The sequence below is a fragment of the Capsella rubella genome, unplaced genomic scaffold (genome assembly GCF_000375325.1).
Source record: "Capsella rubella cultivar Monte Gargano unplaced genomic scaffold, Caprub1_0 scaffold_2, whole genome shotgun sequence".
Taxonomy (NCBI): domain Eukaryota; kingdom Viridiplantae; phylum Streptophyta; class Magnoliopsida; order Brassicales; family Brassicaceae; genus Capsella; species Capsella rubella.
The window spans coordinates 7,893,322-7,893,733 of NW_006238922.1; positions in this window are offsets into that span (position 1 = coordinate 7,893,322).

A 412-nucleotide genomic window follows, 5' to 3' on the forward strand; every position below is an offset into this window, starting at 1 on the left:
TATCCTGTTACGTGCTCCTCGGAACGCTAAGCTGAAGGAGCAGACGAGGCGGACTCGTCGTACTGTTTAGGTGCGGTGCGTGCGACCGGCTTATCCTGTGGGTGCTTTGAGGTCGACAAGAGCGTGCGAGCCGGAGCTCGGCTTATTGGCCCTGCCGCCTGCTAGCTATATTGCGAGACTGGGCTCGGCTTTATCTTTACCGAAGTTAAAGACGTGGATTATTTCACCACTGCATCCATGTGGAACGCGTTTTGTGATCGAACTCCTGGCCTGGGAGACGATGTTTGAGCTTGTCAATCAGTTGAGGCGGACTCACCCGAAAGAGCTCTTTGTTTTTTTTTTTTAGTTATAGCTGTGCTTTGTTAAAAGCTGCCTACGTACCCTTGCGAAGGGATCAAGCCATTCGTAGTTC